The sequence below is a fragment of the Eptatretus burgeri genome, chromosome 2, assembly GCF_056783735.1.
Source record: "Eptatretus burgeri isolate ZD-2024b chromosome 2, Ebu_testis_v1, whole genome shotgun sequence".
In the NCBI taxonomy this organism is placed as follows: domain Eukaryota; kingdom Metazoa; phylum Chordata; class Myxini; order Myxiniformes; family Myxinidae; genus Eptatretus; species Eptatretus burgeri.
This window is the reverse complement of record NC_140962.1, coordinates 14,587,352-14,607,307: the sequence shown is the minus strand read 5'-3', so window position 1 is coordinate 14,607,307 and position 19,956 is coordinate 14,587,352. Positions and strand designations below refer to the sequence as shown.

Here is a 19,956-nt window from a genome sequence, read left to right as displayed (position 1 = left end):
CGTCAAACTCCTCAGCAACTACTTCGGTTGGTAAATGCTTCTTTTGTGGGTACAAAAGACACCTCCGCAACAAATGCCCCGCTAGAGATGCCACATGCATGAATTGTGACAAGAAAGGGCATTATGCCAGGGTATGTAAATCTACTCTAAGGAGAAATAAACCCACTTCTGCGGCTCTCTACTCACCAAAGAAACTAACTGCAGCCTCACCGGGGAATCTATCCAAGGCTATCATCAACGTACGAATTAACGGGCATATGGCTGAAGCTCTGATTGATACCGGTAGCTCTGAGAGTTTCGTCAACAGCTCACTAGCGAAGGGCAGGAAATGGAAGATCCACCCGACAGACAATACGGTATGCATGGCCGCCACATCACTACAGTCCCGCGTACGAGGGTACTGCAATGTTGAATTGGACGTTAAAGGGTACACTCATCGGGATGTAAGGGTACTGGTTCTTCGTGATTTATGCGCAGACGTAATTCTGGGTCATAATGTCCTCAAGCAGCACACGAGCGTCGAAATACCCTTTGGAGGAAGCAAACCTCGTCTAATTTTAAATGCTCTGACCACCGCAGAGGTAACGTCCCCCCTGCTGTTTGCTAACTTGTCGCCGGACTGTAAACCGATAGCGATCAAATCGCGACGATATACCACTGCTGATATGAACTTCATCACTTCAGAGACCAAGCGATTACTGGAAGAAGGAATTATAGAACCGAGCGATTCGCCATGGCGCGCGCAGGTGTTGGTCACCACCAACCAGAACCATAAGAAACGAATGGTTGTCGATTACTCTCAAACGGTCAATCGTTTCACCCAACTCGATGCCTACCCTTTGCCGCGCATAGACGAGATGGTCGAACGTGTGGCCAATTATAAAATATTCAGCACCATCGATTTGCGAAGCGCCTATCATCAAATTCCCGTCCGAGAGGAAGACAAACCTTACACCGCGTTCCAGGCAGGTAGACGCCTCTACCAATTCAGGAGGATTCCGTTCGGTGTCACGAATGGAGTAGCTTGCTTCCAACGAGTTATGGACGACATCATCTCAGATGAAAACCTCAAAGACACTTTTGTTTATGTGGACAATGTCACGGTGTGCGGTAAGGATCGGGGGGAACATGATATGAATCTGGACAGATTCTTGAGCATTGCTAGAAAATATAATCTGACCCTCAACTACGAGAAATGCGTATTCTCGGCAAGGTCAATTGACCTTCTCGGCTACACAATAGCCGACGGCACGATTAAGCCCGATCCTGAACAATTGCGCCCACTTCGTGAGCTACCCCCACCTCAGGACCTGCAGACAATGCGCCGGGTGATAGGCATGTTCGCTTACTACGCGAGATGGATCTCCCAATACTCCGAGAAAATACATCCCCTAGTGCATTGCAAAAACTTCCCACCAGATGCCGCTGTTGTAAAAGCTTTTCACAGCCTCAAAGATGATATCAGTAATTCCGTGGTATTATCGATCGACAGCTCGGTGCCGTTCGTGGTGGAAACGGATGCTTCTGATCACGCGATAGCTGTGACGCTCAATCAGTCTGGGCGACCCGTCGCGTTCTTCTCGAGAACTCTCTCTGGAAGCGAGCAGAGACACTCAGCAATAGAGAAGGAAGCGTACGCTATTGTCGAAGCCCTACGTAAATGGAGACACTATTTACTGGGAAACCACTTCACGCTCGTCACGGACCAGCGATCCGTTGCATTCATGTTTGATGGAAAAAATAACGGGAAAATTAAGAATGAAAAAATTATGAGATGGCGGATAGACCTAGCTTGCTATAGTTACGACATTGTTTACCGGCCCGGGAGGGAAAACCCTGCTGCAGATACCTTCTCTCGGGTCTACTGTTCAGCGACAATCAGTCGGGCTTTGCAAGACCTACATGTGTCTCTTTGCCACCCAGGGGTAACCAGAATGGCACATTTCGTGCGCAGACAAAACCTTCCCTATTCTATCGAAGATATTAAACAAATGAATGCTTCATGCCCTGTTTGTGCTGAACTAAAACCCAGATTCTATGGCACGGCATCTGGCAGGTTGATCAAGGCCACTTCTCCCTTTGAGAGACTAAATATCGACTTCAAAGGGCCCCTGCCGACCGAGACAGACAACAGATACATATTCACTGTTGTTGACGAATACTCAAGGTTCCCTTTCGCATTTCCGTGCTCGGATATGACGTTGGGCACTGTCGTGAAATGTCTCTCTGACCTCTTCGCTATGTTTGGGAGACCTTCGTACATACATTCAGACAGAGGGCCGTGTTTCATGTCGGCTGGGCTAAAACAGTTCCTATTAGAGCACGGCATAGCAACTAGTCGAACGACGGGTTACAACCCACAGGGTAATGGGCAGGTGGAATGGTATAACGGAGTCATTTGGAAAGCCGTAACTCTGGCGTTGAAATCGAGAGGACTGGGCCCCGGGCAATGGGAGGTTACCCTTCTCGACGCTCTGAATTCCATACGCTCTTTGCTCTGTACGTCCACCAATGTAACTCCTCACGAACGAATGTTTACTCACCAGCGACGTTATGTTGACGGCCAAACGGTGCCCAACTGGCTAACCCATCCCGGAACAGTGTTCATGAAACGCCCGGTACGACAAAGCAAGTATGAACCCATGGTGGAGGGGGTCGAACTCATCGATACTAATCCAGAATACGCTCATGTCAGGCTCCCGGATGGCAGGGAGACCACTGTGTCGGTTTGCCATTTGGCTCCCTCAGGTACTCCTCCCGCAGGTACACCACCATCTGGCACTCCTCCCTCTGACATCCCCTCCCCAGGTGTTCCCCCCCCAGGAACTCCACCCGGGAACGGTGGCGACGGAGCTGCCGCGTTCCACCCGAGGGCGATCGAGGAGTCATCCCCGGCACGATTCGAGGCTCACCAAGAGGATCGGAAGCCTCCCTCAAGTGAAACCGCCATCTACTCCCGGAGAGGTCGACGGATAAAACCCCCTCGCCGACTCGATCTGTAAAGGGGATTATCGGCATCCTCGATGCTCATGCTCCTATATGCTCATTACATCATATATCGATGCTCATTACCATGCTCCTACAACTCAAAATAATCCTCACTGCTTGGCATGTATGCTTCTGTGGTTTAAATAGTTCGCGTTGCTTGAAATGTATACTCCTATAGCGCTGAAGTAATCATGGTGCGTTAGTTGGGCCTCTAGTTACATTTTAAAGACGGGGAGAATGTGGTGAATTGAAGGACGTGACGCGTGATCACATGTTGCGCGACGCTCACACGGGATAGATAAAGCCAAGTCTCCGCACGGACGGGGTGATTGTCCCAGGGACATTGTCATTTACGGCGGCGGTTCACTTGGTGCTCGTTGAATGGTGAGAATTGAGAGTATATCGGACTCCGTGCTTATGCTGATTTATTTTGCGGTGATCAATTGCACATGTATACATTACTGCTTATGTACTCCTTGCTGCACCTGTATCCCCTGATGTGCCCGTAGAAGTGGCTTCAATCAAATGGAATAAAGCCTACACTCTGAAGGTTCTTCTCTCGCTTTCATTTCACCTGCAGTGTGCAGTGTCAAGTTTCGTTCAAATGGGGCAACGTAAAAAATTATTTAAAAACCAATTCCCAATTCAGTGAAGTACTCTTCGGGAGTATTTGATCAATGCAAACAACCTCAGCGGTATAGTTTGCTGGAACTATCCTTTTTTTTTTCCTGGAAATGATTTTTTTTTTCATCAACCGCTGTTACAACAGAAACCCAACTGGTTCACGGGTCGTCTAGTGATTATTATTACTACTATGTGTGTTGATATAAATTGTTTATTTGTTGTTTGTAAATGAAATCCAATATTTAAATTGATTTTCATTTATTTATTTTCATTCTGAAGGAGAGGAGACGTAATGTAAAGCAGTTCCTGGGATTGAAGGTAAGACCGATGGGGTGAAGGAGGGACTGTTTGTTGAAAGGATGTTTGATGGAGGAGAGATTATTGGTGGACCGTTGAAACGGGCCGATGGGGGTATTGGAGGGATGGTTGAAGGTAACAGAGGGATTGAACAGAACGATGGTGTGAAGAAAGAAAGAATGACAGTAAGAGAGATTGAACAGAATGATTGTGTGAAGGAATAAAGATTGAACGTAACAGAAAGGGATGGGGGAAGACATTACACGGGACAATATAGCCCTTTGACGAGAGACCAAGAACTATCTATACAAAGACTAACGAAATAACTAATCCTTGGGTATAACTAACTAATGTCCAATGTCCATGTATGCTGTCCCTCTGGGTTAAGTTTTCCTAAACCATAACAATACTTTCTGATATAATGCCCTGCATGTGAACCATCAATCTGACAGTTGATAGTTATTTCAGCAACTAAATCCAGACATGACTGTTCAAAGGTGAGTGCACTACCTCAACATGCACCATCCTGTTACAGTTACGATAGTTCATGGGATGGGGTGGGGAAAGGAAGGGAAAGAAAGGATCGCAGGGAGGGATGAGGGATAACATGATATGGTGGTGCACCATCAGCTTGAAGCCCTGGAGGAAAGAGTGGGCTTCCTTCAATCCGGAATGGAGTTCCACAACCAAGAGAAAAGAGGGACAAATGAGGAGAGGTCTTGGGAAATTTTGTTTGATTTGCAGAGTTATTTTGATAGCTTATTTACCATCATAAGTAAACGCTTGCTTGTGAGAATCGCTCAATGCTCACCTCCACTCCTTCGTTCTTCTTTTTCGTGCCTGTGGAATGAACTTCCTCAGTCTCTTCAATGTCATTCTTCCCTCCAGGGCTTCAAGACAGCTGTTCACCGTGATATCATATCATATCCGGACTCGAATCCCCCATCCACCACCACGATCTTTTTTCTACCCCCAATAATCCTCCCCAATCCCACCTCTTTCCCGGTTTCCAGTTTTTCCTTCCACTTCTGGGATTGAGAGTTTGCGGCAGTATCCATATTGCTCACCCCCTGTGTCCTCCCCCTGCTCTCATCATTCCCCACATCCCTTATCCCTCTTAAGTCTCCTATTTTGTCCCTCAACCCTGCTGTTGACATGTTCCCTCGCCCGCTCTTCCTCCTGTTCTTTTCATTATGTTATCTCCTCGTCTGTTCTGTTCTACTTCCTCCACGAGCCTCGACTCTGCATGCAAAACGATCAAATGTTATTGGAGAAGTGCATACTGTATTGCTGAGGAAAGCATTTTTAGTCACAAGTGCTGTCTCATATTTTAAAACAGTGCTGCATCATCACTAAGACCACAAGACCGCATATGGGGGTGAAATCTTTGACATGCATTCGGAAGGTCCTCACTGTTCTTGAAAGGTTTGTGCATTCCATCACTTATCACTGTGTGGATGAATCAGAGACCGAGCTAGCTGTTTCACCTTTATATTCCGGTCGAGAATGCCCACTGGGAACGAAACAGAATTGTGTCATGTGCCTATCTTTTGACAATTATGATGAGTTTACGCACACACTGTCTCGTGCGGATTCCTTGCACGACACAATGGGCTTACTGTACCAGGTGGACAGCCCTGGGCAATCATTCCCAAACATTCAAGTACCAAATTCTTATTGTTCTTCTTCTTGTGTATGGCAGCTTGGCTGCCTGGTAGTAGTCATTTAGTTGGGGCACGAGAATGTCGCTGATGTTGTGCCTCCATACCAGTACACTGGAACTCATTTCGCCGACCTCGGAAAGATGACAGGCGAGGTCAACTCCACCTGGTGTTAATTCAGTGGCCAACAGGGCTAAAACTCAGGACCCGAAGATCCCAAGCCAAGCACCAAATGATTGGACCACACCAGTCTTCCAAAAAAAAAAAAAACGGCTGGAAACGGATTCTTCACATCCAGGAGACTGCCTTCCAGCCTTACTAAAAGCGACCAAGGATGTCAGTGTTCGATTACTCTGAATCCGAGATTTCCTACTCTATATCCCCAGAAAATTGGAGAATGACTGCATATGGATGATGTGCAATGCCTTGTCACTGGAGAATATACCCATTTGAGCTGGATTCAATTCTTAGTACTGCGTCGATAATTTGCCGAAACAAATTGTGATGTACATGCAGAATATGAAGCAACCGCCGACCTCTCTTGATGTAGTCACTGAAACGTTGCGTCTTACTCAGAGATGTCGAAAAGAATGCAACCAGGAGTGCGGAGCCATTTCATATGATCTGAACATTGCGAAACCTGCGATGCAGATACCGGTTACTGAACCGCCAGAATTTCACAACATATTCGTCCTGTTTGGGGCATTACATATCCAAATGTCTTTTCTCAAGGTGATCGGAAAACTTGTGGTTAAGTTTGGTAGTCCGAGAAAGCTCAACAAATGCGGAGTACTCGCCCCAGTTTCATCGAGAGCCTTTGTCACAGGGAAACAATTCAGTCGATGTAAGAGATCACATTCAATCCTGGTGCTCACTCTCGAGGTCCTCCACTTTCGTCAATGTTTGAATGGTTTTGAGGAGCATAATTTCATTGAGACACTCATTGTTTTCCAGTTCTCTTCGGAAGATAAATTACTCAATCACCTCGAAAATCCGGAACTCTCGAATGTGATTGAAAGCTTTTTAGAGTATTTGGCCAGGACGAGAAATGGTGACCATGGGAAAACAGCCCAATTCTCGATGATGTACGGTGACTATATCAGCAAGTTCAGAATCCTGGAGAGAGCTAGCTACACAAACAATATTTGTGGAATACTCTATTTGTGGAATAATTGACACCGATCACCGAGTTGTTTTTCACAATGAACCATCACAATTACGTGAGATGGACGTCAAAATACCATGCAGATTTGCTGAACATCGATACATCTCATCCTGGTCTCTGTTCAATCCTGCAAGCTGGGGGATTCAGTCAAGAGGACAGATAATTCCTTTTCCAGGTGTCCTGTCGATCTAACACTGGAACAAACTGGGAATGCCAACACAGCTTCCCGACTGACAGGCATTGTGAACGCCACTAATAATTTCAGTGCTCGTAACTGCTGGATGACAACTAAGTCTGTGAGGGCCACGATCATGAGCTAATTGTTGAACCAAGCAGGAATGACCAACAGAGGTGACGCTGAGGCCATCTCAGCTCAAATGAGACACGTCAGATTTTAACAAAGTGCTGGAGCAAATACAAAGTTATTGCAATACATTCAGTCTAGAGATGAGTGACCAGCCTCTCTGCAATATTCACATCAGGATAGCAGCCAGGGAAACTGTGTCTGATAGTGTCCTTGCAATGCTAACGTTGGGCAAGACACTTCAGTTGCAGTTAATCTATGATTGCCTGGGTGATCCCAACATATTTGAATGGTCAATCAAGAACAAAACAAGGTACAGCGTGTTTCAAAAAGAGTGATGCAACTTTAAATGTCTATTTACAAAGAAACAGAAACTTCAGGAATATGAACCAACGATTTCTTGAAAGCTTATGACATGGTATTTTCCATCACTGATTGCGGTTGCAGTAAGTCACTGCTGGAGTTAGTGAGAGCCCAAGGTCTGAATTTGGCATTTATGCAAAATCCTTGTAATTGATGTTCTCGATGTGTGCCCCTCCATGGTTCAGACAGACATTGATCCTGACTCCAAAGTTTTGTCCAAAGTGTCATGTGGCACTGCTTGGAGGTAGTCTGACAACTCCTGCTTCAGCTCATCCAGTGTGGTCGGGTGGTTGGTGTAGAGAGAGCCATTGATAGCTCCCCAGAACCAGAAGTCCAGAGAGTTCAAGTCTGAGTTATGGGGTGCCCAGTCATGAGTGGTACCCAGGGCAACCAGATAGTTCTGAAGAACTGCCGCAGGAAAGTGATGGTGTCACTAGCTGTATGCGGGGGTGCACCATCCTACATAAACCAGTTCATGCTGACTTGGTTTGGGGTGACCTTTTGGGCTAAATCATTATGGAACTTCTGGAGCACGGCCCTGTTGTGCTCGCTGCACGTCGTCTATGTTGGCTTGGCTCTTGGTTTCTGATGCTGGCCTGCCACTGTTGCCCTCTGCTCTGGTTGTGCACTGGCACAATTTGTGGGTCCATCACTTGTTCTGAGGTCATATTCCCGGCAGAACCTCCCGGCAGAACCCCCAGCTCCAGCGGGTGTCTACATATGATTTAGTCTCATACCACAGAGTCACCACTGTTGTCTTCTGCTTCACTGTCAATGGCACCGTTGAACTACGGAGCTAGAAATCCCAGGGAACAAATACCATACTAACACCACCAAACCCTGAAAAGGAAAACGGTATAAATCGAAAAACAAAGAAATGGCAGGATTGTATCAATCTTTTTGCAACACATTGTACTGGCATTCGAGAACAAGTGTGTCAGGAATTGTTGGTCACCAAGTCTAAAAATCGCTTATCTGTAATGCACTCATGATCTCCTGGGCCATCTCTTGATGAACATCCACTGAACAGAGTGTAGACTTCAAACAAGTTCTCTCTTTACGACTTATGCCAGTTCCTCTTTCCTTATGTCATAGTGATGGGATGATGGCAAAAACAGATAAGAGCAGACTATTTTGAAGGCTCCTCCAGGCCAGACAAAATAGATGCCTGTGTTGGCGATGGCAACGACTTGCTTCATCCATTGCCGCGGAAGTTGCCTCGTCCATACGGAGGTGTTGCCCAAACTATACTCAATATAACTGTTTCGCACAGCCGAAAGCTCATCAATATACTTTTTGACACGTACAGACAATCTATCTTCTATCTACTATAAAGGGATGAGGTGTGTGTGTGTGTGTGTGTGTGTGTGTGTGTGTGTGTGTGTGTGTGTGTGTGTGTGTGTGTGTGTGTGTGTGTGTGTGTGTGTGTGTTGTGTCTCCATAACTCCAAAACCATGAAGTCCAGCAGCATGAAACTTTACATGCATACAAAGGGAACTCCAAGGGAGTGCATGAGTGAAAATTGGGTGTTTGGGTTAATTAAAACACCCCTTTTGAAGATAATTATCGGCCTTATTTAATTATATCCTTTCTCAGGCACATCCTCGGACACCTCACTCTCGATGGGGTCTTAAGGCACATCCTGGGTTACCTCGCTGGGCTCTTAAGTCACTATTTGTTCGGCCTGCTCAACAATGTATTGAGTTGGAACAGGCTGCAATGGTTTATTAACGATAAAGCGTTCAAAATTTTTTTTCTTCACTTTCCTCATTCATACTGTATCATCAAATGCCTCATATACACACCTACAAATTGCTGTATACATCACTTTTGTAAGTGCTATAGGTCTGCATTTGATGCATTATATGATGTGATTTTCCATGATCTACTCTCACTGACTAATTTAATTGTACAATAGAAATATAAGTTGAGAATCCCCCCCAAAACGTATTGGTGGGCGATTGGGGAATCGTGCAAGGTATTGAGAGACCGTTCGCCTCATCTCCTCTTCTCTCCTCCTTTTTCTCTTCATTAACTCCTCTTCGTGTTTGTGTGTGTGTGTGTGTGTGTGTGTGTGTGTGTGTGTGTGTGTGTGTGTGTGTGTGTGTGTGTGTGTGTGTGTGTGTGTGTGTGTGATGCCGCCTGTCCTCGTTTAAGTTAAGATTGTACAATAATTATATTGGGATAATTCTGCTCTGTGTCTGCTTTTGTAAGTTGCTTGTATATTGCCGCACCTCTCACATTTCTTCCTATCCCTGCATTACACACAACAATAAAACTATTCACTGTGCCACATATCTTTCCTTGCCTGCTTGTAAATAAATTATTATTAGAAATGTTCCCAGCTCGTTTTTGTCTGTTCTTTCATTGATCCAGCATGGTCTGAATCCTAGCTCAGCCGGGACTTTATTCCCAACGATCCGTTCCTTTTAACCGCTACGTCCTTGGCAGTGTTGCTCGCCTGCATCCGATCCGTTAAAGTGATCCGGTCCAGTAAAGTGATCCGGTTTGGACAAGGCGTACCGAGGGCGTATTTCCTGGTAATTAAATCATGCGATTAATTAGGTAACCTGGTTAACCCATAGACGGGAGGGACCCTAGGTCACGCGGTTGAGTTATTGGCTTTCACGGTCGCTTAGCGACCCACCGCGTCACGGAATTATCCGTGTGCGACGGCCTGTAATTCCGAGGAGTCTGGTGGGAACCCGAGATAGCTCCCCCCCCCTCCGGTGGTCTTCTCACCCAACCCCCACCCCACAGCAATATCTTTTGACATTTTATCTTGTTGTTGGATTGCGATGGAACAACGTCAAAAGATATGTATCACTTTTGGAATGGTTTTTAGAGGGGCAGAAGCAGAACAATTACAAATTGGCGATTTAGCGATCTCTCATTGAGGTACTTTAGCGATGTATTTTGGCGTCTTTTTAAGTCTTGTTAGTTCAAAAAAACGCTCGAGAATAAACGGTATGGCTTTTAAATGCTTATGCCTTCACTCTACATGAGTTTATGAGCGTATCATCGTGTGCATATTTGAATGGGCGGCCATTTTTTCCCGTATCATCCCTCTATATGGAGTACGACCGTACTCCATGATAATACAGTATCTTCAGAAAGTATTCACACCCCTCGACTTTTGTCACATTTTGCTGTGTTACAGCCTGAATTTAAAATTGATTAAATGTAATTTTTTGTCACTGATCAACACAAAATACCCCATAATGATAAAGTGAAAACATATTTTTAGAAATTTTTACAAATTAAATGAAAATAAAAAGCTGAGATGTTTTGCGTCAATTTTCAACCGTTTTGTTATGATACTCCAAATTGAGCTCAGGTGCATCCAATTTCCTTTGATCGTCCTTGAGATGTCTCTACAACTTGTTTGGAGTCCAACTCTGGTCAATTCAATTGATTGGATATGATTTAGAAAGAAACATACCTTTCTATATAAGGTCCCTCAGTTGACAGTGCATGTCGGAACAGAAACTCCACCATGAAATCCAAGGAACTGTCTGTAGAACTCCGACATAGAATTGTGAGGAGAATAAATCTGGGGATGGGTAAAAAAAAAATTGAGAGTGTTGAAAGTTCCTAAGAGCACAGTGAGCTCCATAATTAAGAAATGGAAAGAATATGGAACGACGCACTCTTCCTCGAGCTGGACGTCTGACCAAACTGAGCAACTGGGCAAGAAGAACCTCGGTCAGGGAGGTGACCAAGAACCCAATAACCACTCTGACAGAACTACACAGTTCCTTGGCTGAGATTTGAGGATCTGTCTGAAGGACAGCAGTCTGCAGCACTTCACAAATCGAGGCTTTATGGGAGAGTGGCCAGACAAGCCACTCCTGAGAAAAAGACACATGACAGCCCACCTGGAGTTTGTAAAAAGGCATGTGAAAGACTCTGAGAGCCAGATGGAAAATATTCTGTGGTCTTATGAGACGAAAATTGAACTCTTTGGCCAAGATACAAAGCGCACGGCTCACAGCTCATCACCTATCTAACAACGTCCCTACCGTGAAGCATGGTTGTGGCAGCATCATGCGATGGAGATGCTTTTCAGTGGCAGGGAATGGGAGACTTGTAAGGATAGAGGGAACAATGAATGGAGCCAAATACAGGCAAATAATTGAGGAGAACCTGCCTCAGAGTGCAAAATACCTGAGACTGCAGCGAAGATTTACGTTCCAACAGGACATTGACTCTACGCATACAGCCAAAACAACACTACAATGGATTCAGAACAAGAATGTGAAAGTCCTTGAGTGGCCCAGCCAAAGTCCAGACTTGAATCCCATCGAGAATATGTGGAAAGACTTGAAAATTGCTGTTCACCAACACTCCCCATTCAACTTGACAGAGTTTGAGCAAATCTGCAAGGAAGAATGGGAGAAAATCCCCAAATCCAGATGTGCAAAGCTGATAGACATTCACAAGAAGACCGTAAGCTGTAATCACTGCCAAAGGCACTTCTACAAAGTATTCACTCGGGGTTGAATACTTATTGACGCAAAACATTTCAACTTTTTATTTTTCATTGATTTGTAAAAATTTCCAAAAACATATTTTCACTTTGTCATTTTGGGGTATTTTGTGTGGATTGGTGACAAATTTTTTTTAATTTGATCCATTTTAAATTCAGTCTGGAACACAAGAAAATGTGAAAAAGTTGAGGGGTGTGACTACTTTCTGAAGGCCACTGTATGTAGATATGATTACTTCAGGTAAAGGTGTTTCATTGAAATTGCTTGTGTTTACTTGACAACCGAATTGTTCAATCTTGCTTCAAAATGTGAAAAAATGGGTATAATTAATGGAGAGAAGGAAATAAATGCAAGTTATAAAACAATGGAAATACCAGACAACCAAACACTTTGTCAATTCAATCACAATTACCGAAATAATTTACCTGCAGGAAATAAAAAAATTGTTTTAGTGTTCAAACACTCATAGAAATCTAATTTTGAAAAGTTATCAACATCTTCCTGTGGCGTTCAAAATGTCCTACGAAGGAGATAGGCACAAAAGTCCCAAAACATGCCAACGTTTTATTTTTCAATAAACAAGTATATATATATATATATATATATATATATATATATATATATATATATATATATATATATATGTAATTGACAGAAAATTACATTAAATTTTTTTTTCGAATTTATGCCTCATTATAATTATTTGGCTCTTCTTGGAACATTGTATCTCAATTGTAGAATGTTTTACATGGCGCACGTATGCCGACAGATTATTTGGTTTAGAGTCGGCAACGTTGAGCCGGTGGTCAACAGAGCCTTATATATTAAACCATGCCCACATTACACAAAGAAGTACAATCACCCTGATGTTTTTATGGGAGGGTTTGTTGTTTTTTTGTTTTTTATTGGCACCTCCTTCACAAGTCTGATTGACGCAAATCCCAGCTCGCTTGCACAGAGCCAACTCAGCTCTGTCATGCTTGATTCCTGAATAGTGTCCCTATGATGTACTCCAGAAAACGACGTCGGTGGAAAAGGCTCAGACACTATCGTCAGGATTATAAGCCCCTGAGAGGCCTCCTTTCCTCAGCTCCAAACTGAAGTGTCTCCTGGCGGTGGTCCTCCCTGGGGCTACCTTTACTTTTACACCTCTGAGAGGGTATCTGCAGTGTGTAAACAGCCACAAGATATGAACCCACGTATCTGCTTACCTTTACGGTAGCTTCTGATGACATACAAAAGTTTGTTTCAGGATGGATAGTATTGAGGAAGGTGACACTCGTGATTGAGGGACTGGATTTGATGGAGGGGCGTTATACGCCGTACAGGGTTCACATGCTGAATGTGCACCTCTCATTGCCCGAGGCTTCATTCTTTGGCCGGCACTTCTGGCCATAGCAGATTAGTGGCAGCAATACAGAGAGTCCTAAAGCTCGAGTCGGCTCTGGAAACGGAACAGACGTAGTATTAGCGTGCCAAGCCAAGACAAACACAGTGACGGCCAGAGATAGGGCTCCCGGTGCGTCCGAGTCGCGCCACGCCCATCCCTTGGCTACACCCGCTTCATAATCCCCGGGTGCGTGGAGCGCTCGACGCGGATTTTCCAGCTTTATCGCAGGCCGTGTACCATGTGCACAGCCAATAATCGCCGGTTCCTACAGATTATGCTGCGCCATTTCTAATTGCGCCCCGATCGGGAGCACATTCGTCTCCATTGCGCTCAAGTGTAACCAAAGAAATGTTTACTCGAGTCTCACCCCCTCCTCTATCCTCTTCGTGGCAATTTAATATATTCTAATATGGTGGTGCAAGATCTATCCAGCTGGGTTTAAATGTGGGGCGAAATTTCACCCCACGCAAATAGCATGACCTCCTCGGTCCTTGTTATATGTTCAATATGTTCAGTGTCCTAAACGTGCGCACCAGAGGTCTCCGGATGACGATACAGCGAGCAAATCACAATGAAAAATGTCTGGAACACTGAACAAAAGGACTGTGGAGCAGGTATACAAAGGGCCTCACATTCAAAAATGATCTTGCTCTTCCATAAGCGAGGATGCTTTCATAAACTGACAACACATCCATATGAGGCGGCGATAAGTAGAATATAGGAATTAGGTATTGAATTGAAGACTGTACGTCAAAAGGATCTACTGAATTTTATACCACTTCAGCTCAATCGATGCTGCTACAACAGTATCTTCCACCGCAATTACAATGTTAGGTATGTTAAATTACCGACAAGTCAATGACATATTAAAGAGTGCATCGTCTCAACTCTTCTTGAGCATTTGTACCTCGCCGTAAGGAAAATGACATCAAAATGCAATCCTACGCGTCCACAGAAGAACGATTAATTTGTGGAAGCTCGGGAAACAAACATATAGTGTTATGCTCTATGTTATGGGATATCAAGCTCGTATGCCGTGAGCTTGATATCCTAAATAACCTACATTGTATGTAATAGGATATGCTGTATATGCTCGAGTTGCGATTGTTCGCTGAGACTTCAATTCAAGGTCGCACTTTCACTCTTTGGGCTCTCCGGAAGCTTTACTGCAGGAAGACCTTGTGCACATATAATGTTCCAGCGATGATCACTAAACTCGTCTACTCGTCTCGACAGTCTCAACACAGGGAAATATAAATGAAATTAAATAAACTTGTTGCTGCTTCAATTCAAGGTTCATACGCTGATATCGTAATTGGGATATCAAAGACAGGTAGGCTGCGACTCATGCTGCTGAAAAAGAGGTAGGTCATCCAGACCAACCTTAACGAACCTGCAAGGTAATAGGTTCTGATTCCGATGTACCATGCTCTATGACAGAGTGTCGGTGCTGTCGTAGCAGTTTCTTGGCAAGTGTTATACGAGGTGGTTTGCCATTGCCTTCCTACTTCCCAGCAGTAATTAGGGCAGGAAATTTGAATTTAGCCAGGGTGCCGGCAATAGCTCGCCGACTCTTTGCGAAGGACACTGCTGGATCCACACATGCACCACCCGGCACGCGCATTGATGAATCAACTTACCTGCGAAACACCGGGATGATGGTTTATATCTGGATCGGACTTCAAACCCAGGCGAGATGGCTCAGGCCTTAGAGTGTGCGCACGTGTAGGCCATCCTGCCAGCTCAAGGTAATCAGGAGATCCCCTTATCCTTACGACCCTGAGTCCATCCTGAAATTGGGAGATGAAAATGAAATCTCAGTGGGCGCTTTACTTTCCTCGCCATTTTCCACCTCCACCACCATTACCCGTCTCCCCAAGCACATCCCATCAGCACAATAATAACAGGAGGTTCTGTTTGCTCGTGTCGCGTTGTGACCTTCTATTGGAAAGGGAAAATTGTTTCCAGGGAACATATATGCATATAAACACTCCGCAATGACTCCATCAATGCGAAGAGCAGGAAAAATGTTATCAAATGGTTTTATCACCGTCACTTGAATTCCAAACACCACGGGCGAAATATAATTTGACACAAGATTAAAGGTCGATTGTTGTGTATTTTTCACCCCTCGCGATTCGAACAAAATAACGCCGCGACTCGGCGATTGTATTTCGCTCCTATCTCTCGCAGAATGACAATCAAATTTGAGTCGGCGCACGAACCTTACACGTGTCGGCCAAGACGCTTGTCAGGCCATTGTCTGCGGGGGGCTGGCATCTTAATTGAATATGATTTAATCCCGAGATTAGAAGGACGGGCCTTCGCTTCTCCGAGCGCATAATGGTGCGGCGTGGTGTGCCTTTTCCATTATAAAGCTCCGCCCGCCATGACTGATAAGGCCGCCCGGAGTGAAGAGCGCACTCTAGCACCACGCGGGATTGGCAATGGGATTTCGGAACCCCGGGGTTGCAGAATCGCCCTCCTTCCCCCACTACACCTTACACACATTATTTATTTCCCCTTATCCTCTTCTCTACCTTCTCTTTCTCACTGGGTGAGTCGAGAGCATTAAGCTATTTGGTGGGATATGTTGCTCCGCCGGCCCAAGGGCTACGCGTAATTCTCGGGGCACAGACGCGGTGTTCCACACGTGCGCCGTTATCTGATGCCTCCGTCAATCTACACCCAAGGGGCCCTCAAATTCAAGAGCAAACGTCGCAATATGTGATCCGCTTCGAATGGAAACCGCCACGATTAACAGAGCTCTCGCTTTGACAATTCCATCCGCATCAGGCCATGGGTCCGCCCGCCGCACGCAGTGTCCACCTCGCTTTTCCCTTGAATCCGGATCGATTGCCTCGAAGAGATCACAAAGCAACGGTGTTCGAGTAAAAAGCGCACGAGTGGAGCCTCTGCCTCTGGAGTCGTACACGAGAGCCCGGATAGAGACGAGGAAGCAGATCTGACGGCTAATCTGATGGCGGACGCGCGCGCGCGCGCGTGTCCAACAGACGAGCTGCTTTCAGGTCACCGATCGATTCGTCACCGAACCGAGAGTCTCACGGACCAGATCTTCGCCTGATTGCTTCCCTCAACACCCCTGGCTCTTTGAGAGATAACAAAATCGGTCCACGATGCGTGCTCACAGGATTCATCATTTTAAATACCGTTATGATCGGAATGAAATACTTTATACACGAGTCACTGGATGGCCAAGTGGTACGCACATTGGCTTTGAATCCCAACCCACGTTATAAACCGTCATCCCAGTGTTTCACAGGTAGGGTGATTGATAAATTTGTGTGTGCCGTCCCCCGGATGGAGGACGTTAAACGCAAGTGTTCCGGCATCAGTTGGTGGACGTCGCAGATCATGCGTGAACAGTCGGTGAGCTATCGCCGGCACCGTGGTCAAAATTCCAAATTCCTGCCGTAACCAGCAGAGGGCATTGCATCGGCGGTACCGCCGTGCCTTCAGCCAATGATGCTACCCTGCAGCCTTGTGCTGCATACAGACAATGGACAAGGCGAATATCTATCTATCTATCTATCTATCTATCTCGAGGATTCTGCAGAGATAGAACATGGGACACTTTCATTTGAACTATCTTGTCTCGGTTTGGAATTTCAGACTCGACTATAAGCTCTCCGATTGGTGTTTGCATCACAAAGGTTGACGTCACTCGGATGGAGGTGAAGATGGAGAGCGAAGAAGTCGCATGTCGGGTGACTTGTTTTGGACTGCGGGCCCCACAGCCTGAAGCACCTCCACCATCTTGTTTGTACAGAACCTCTCCACTGTGGAGTTGAGGGCCACACCTGTTGGGCTGAGAGATGAAACCATGGCCTTGCAGGGAATTTGATGGTTGTGGTTGTTGTGTATGAATGTATGAATGTTCCACTGTGTCCCATGCGACCCCATATGTGCTATGAAGGGCAAGTCAGCCATGAAATTGGATAGGTAGTTTCTAAATTGTATTTAGACTTTGCTGATAGCTGGAGCAGGTGACATCCACTGGGGGATGTGGTCAAGTAGTGGGTTTTGAATTGGTTAATATAAATTGTCGTTAAGGAAGGCCTGTTTGTGTTATTGGAAGCCATTCTCTCCCCGCCCCGGGACATCGGAGCGAGGAGACAAGAGGGAACACCAATGTACATAAGAATTGTACATTAAAAAAGAAATCGTTTGCAACTAAGGGGGGAAGTACGAGAAACGAGAATGAGGTTATGTAAGTTAGCTGTGTCTCGCTTCCCACAGCCCCTCCTGATTTTTTTTTGTTGAGGTTATTCAGGTGCGAATCTGTAAGTGTTAAGGCTGGAGCTGTTGCCCTGCAGTGAACCTGTGTTATGTTTGTGGGTTGCGGGGGGGGGGGGGGAGGAGGAGGGGTGAGGAAGGGGGGGATAGATATTATCTTGGGGCAGACAAATGTAGAGAGTAGTCTGGTCTGTGTATGAATAGTTAGCCCATCTCAATTTGATTAAGTATGGAAACATAGCTTAAGAATTGTCTGTTTAAATGTGCACCATACAGAGGATGGGGAGCTGTAATTAATACTTATGGATTAAGGTTAAGGAATCGTACATATAAAATCTTGTACGTCCCACCAGAGGAGGGACTGAAGTTAGGCCCGAGTGAAGAGGGAGAGAAGGGCGGAGCTTGGATCTCCTCCCGAGAAGGGTGGAGCTTTTGGTCGCCTCCCTGGGGCGGAGGCATGGATAGCCTTCTTAGGAGCGGAGTTTTGGGGACCTCTCGGGAGAGCTCGAGAGAACCCGGACAGTTGGAGTGGTCTCTGAAAATTGAGATTGTGCCAAATAAAGAAGAGAGAAGCACATTGTGTGGAGAGGAAATGGTTGCTCTGACTGTGGTGCCTGCCTGCCTGTCTGCATTCCTTCCTTCTTGTGTGACTGCCTTCTCCTGTTCCTGCTCTTGACGTTGCCCCATTCATTGTGCCTGCTTTGTCATCCCTGCTTCTTGCTTGTGTGTCTTCGTCACCCTACCCGTGTGCCTTCGTCGCCCTGCCCAGGTGTTTCGTCGCCTGCCTCATCGCTGTTCATCTCTCCAGCCCATGGACCGGCTCCCAACTCTTCCATCAGCAGAGCCAAGGCCCACCTGGTTCTCGTTCCCTTTCCCCGTCTGTGAACAAGTCTGGTGTGTGGCACCATAAGCTTAACGTCATTGTATATAATTATTTATTTATTCCATGTTCTCCCTTTCTTCCCCACCTCAGTGTGACCGTCCGCGAGCACCATTGCTAGGTTATTTATGTATTTGTTTGTGGGAAATAAACCTGTTTGTTTTCAAAGAGTGAAGAACCTTGTGTGCTTCTTGCGATTTCTGCATGAGCAAAGCCACCATTGTTTGAACGCAGTCCAAGGGAGTGAAAGCCAGTTTGGTCAATCCGTCCAGCGTTGGTTGTGTGTGTGTGCGTGCGTGCGTGCGTGCGTGTGTGAGTGTGTGTGTATACGAGGTCCGTGTAAAAAGTAACGGGACTGACCACAAAAATTTTATTCCAAAAAATATATTGAAATCACAGCTTGTCCCCTTCAAAATAGTTTCCCTCCAGTCTCACACACTTGTCCATCCTCTTTTTCCACCCTTCGATGCACCCCCGAAAGGCTTCTTCTGGAATTCTCCAAAGCTCCGTCATCATGGCCCTTTTGATGGCCTTCACATCAGAAAATCGGGTCCCCTTGATCATCCCCTTGAGCTTGGGGAATAGGACAAAAATCACAAGGGGCCAAGTCTGGCAAATACGGGGGTTGCTCCAGAGTTGGCATGTTCCTCTCCACCAGAAACTTTCGGATGCTCAGGGCACTGTGAGCAGGTGCGATGTCATGGTGGAGCACCCAGGCGTTGTTCTCCCACAGATCCCTCCTCTTGTTCCGGACTGATCTCATGAGGCACCGGAGGATCTCCTTGTACACGTATTGATTCACTGTTTGACCCTGTGGTAGCAACTCGAAGTGTACGATGCCCTTGATGTCAAAAAACGCGATGAACATCACCTTGACCTTCGACTTCGACATCCTTGCTTTCTTTGGTCTTGGTGATGCCGGACTTTTCAACTGACGACTCTGCCATTTGGTCTCGGGATTGTCTTTGAATATCCACGATTCATCGCCAGTCGGTCTCTTCCGAGCAGGTCTGGATCGTCCTCGAGGCGCTCAATAATGTCTTGACAGACAGTGACTCTTTGCTGTTTCTGGTCCTCGGACAACAGCTTGGGGACCATCTTTGCGCACACCTTGCGCATTTTGAGATTTTCAGTGATGATGCTCCAGACAGTGTCCTTGTTGATGGAAAGTTCCTCAGCAATCATCCGCACCCTGAGTTGACGATCTGCGCGCACCATCTGCTTCACACGCTAAATGTTGTCCGTCGTTCTGCTCGCTGAAGGTCTTCCAGACTGTGGATCGTCTTCAACCTCCTCCCGTCCTTCTTTGAACCTCTTGTGCCATTCAAATGCACGTGCACGTGACATCGTTTCTTTCCCATAGACTTGCTGCAGTATTGCGAAGGATTCGGAAGGTGTTTTGCCAAGCTTGGCAAGAAACGTCCGATTGGCTCTCTGTTCATGACTCAAAGCGCGACAACTCAGACAAGACAACGTGTAAAGCACGACCTGTAAAAAATCACACAATGAGCGCAGTCAACCATCACCAATCATATAT

General features: G+C 45.9%; 1 protein-coding gene across 4 annotated transcripts in view; it reads left to right on the top strand.

Moving 5' to 3' along the window:
- LOC147031460 (homeobox protein six1a-like) overlaps positions 1-3,068 on the top strand; it is a 259,636-nt gene extending 256,568 nt beyond the window's left edge. For all 4 annotated transcript variants that reach the window (XR_015053167.1, XR_015053162.1, XR_015053164.1 and 1 more), the window contains one exon: positions 2,809-3,068. The gene's annotated coding sequence lies outside the window, so the exon portion shown is untranslated. The remainder of the gene's footprint in view (positions 1-2,808) is intronic.
- Positions 3,069-19,956: the final 16,888 nt, after the last annotated feature.